The sequence below is a fragment of the Cebus imitator genome, unplaced genomic scaffold (assembly GCF_001604975.1).
Source record: "Cebus imitator isolate Cc_AM_T3 unplaced genomic scaffold, Cebus_imitator-1.0 Scaffold117, whole genome shotgun sequence".
NCBI lineage: Eukaryota > Metazoa > Chordata > Mammalia > Primates > Cebidae > Cebus > Cebus imitator.
Genome location: NW_016107432.1, coordinates 2,914,420 through 2,916,072, shown reverse-complemented (window position 1 = coordinate 2,916,072; position 1,653 = coordinate 2,914,420). Strand labels below are relative to the sequence as shown.

Sequence of the window (1,653 nt, the reverse complement as noted above, 5' to 3'; positions counted from 1 at the left end):
CCCGCCACGTCCCAGCCCGCAGCTGTCCCGGGACCCGCCCCCGGAAGCCCCCCGCCCCTCGCCCACCCCCGGAACGGGGACGGGGCCCTCCCCGGCTCCCACGGCCCTTCGGGTCAGGTGGCGCGGAGCGGAGTCCTGCCCTTAAAGCTGAAACGGGACGGCCAGGCACCCTGGGCTCTCGGCCCTCCGCAGCCGACTCAGGAGGCGACGCGGGGAGACAGGCTCTTGTCGCCACCTGCCCAGCCCAGGTGAGCCCCACGGGCCCTCGCTGGCCGCCCCAGGGCACCTGCCCCAGGGCAGCAGAGGCAGGCCAGGCCTCGCAGAGGCGGCATCTCGGCAGCAGGTGTAGGACTGACGGGGACGGGTGCAGTGGAGGGGGCCTGGCAGAGAATTGAGATGAAGTGACGGGTCGGACTTACACACTCTCAGCTGCAACAACCAAAAAAACAGACAAATATATGTGAAAACGGCACGCAAGGCACTGGGCTCACGCAACCGCGGACGTGGTGCTGGAGAGAGGGGAACCCACCGGGCAGCCAGGACTGTCCCGCCCACCGCCCAGGCACAGTGAGGAGAAAGGGAACTCAGGCAGCCACCGGCCGTCTCCCTCACCTGGGAAGAAAGAGGTGGCCAGGCAGGTGGCTGGAGCTGACAGGTGCTCCAGAGTGCTGGAGAGTGGGGTGCACAGAGAAGCCCAGACACCCACAGAGGGGCCTCCTTGAGGCTAAGCACAGATCAGTGTGGAGTGTGAAGAAAACACTCACCACCAGGGAAAGACCCACTCAGGATGAGAGCCCACCCAGGATGAGAGTCCATGCAGGGATGGGAATCGTGCCTGTGTCCGGCAGCCACAGTGGGAGCATCGTTAGGGTGGGAAGATGGTATCATCTTGTAGTAAGGAAGAAACATCACAACACTAAATACAGTTCAGTTTCCACCAAACCCCACTCAGTAACAAGACCCACAGCCAGATGTGGGGGCTCACAACCTGCAAACCAGCACTTTGGGAGGCTGAGGCAGGCAGATCACTTGAGCCCAGGAGTTTGAGAGTAGCCTGGGCAACATGGCAAAACTCCATCTCCACAAAAATCCAAAAAGTCACCAGATGTGGTGGTGGTGCCTGTGGTCCCAGCTACTTGGTAGGCTGAGTTGGAGGATCACTTGAGCCCAGGGGGGCCAAGACAGCAGTGAGCCAAGATCATACCACGGCACTCCAGCCTGGGTGGCAGAGTGAGACCCTATCTCAAAAAAAAGAAAAAGAAAGAAAAAAGGACTACACAGTTTCCAAGTAACTCAATCACATCCCAGAAACAAATGCAAAGATATTTATAGGTATACAAAAATATCTAGCTCAGAACAAGGTAGACTATGAAATGTTGACTATCCAGTAAGAAAAAAAATACCAGGCATGGGCTGGGTTCGGTGGCTCACGCCTGTAATCCCAACACTTGGAAGGCTGGGGCAGGCGGATCATGAGGTCGAGAGATCGAGACCATCCTGGCCAACGTGGTGAAACCTCATCTCTACTAAAAATACAAAAATTAGCTGGGCATGGTGGCACGCGCCTATAGTCCCAGCTACTCAGGAGGCTGAGGCAAGCAAATTGCTTGAACCCGGGAGGCAGAGGTTGCAGTGAGCCAAGATTTCACCACT

General features: G+C 58.0%; 1 long non-coding RNA gene across 1 annotated transcript in view; it reads right to left on the bottom strand.

Annotated features, from left to right (window-relative positions):
• Positions 1-703: 703 nt before the first annotated feature.
• The window catches only part of LOC119472742, an 11,639-nt gene continuing 10,689 nt past the window's right edge, over positions 704-1,653 (bottom strand). The window contains exon 3 of the long non-coding RNA XR_005201929.1: positions 704-717. This is a non-coding gene — a long non-coding RNA (uncharacterized LOC119472742). The remainder of the gene's footprint in view (positions 718-1,653) is intronic.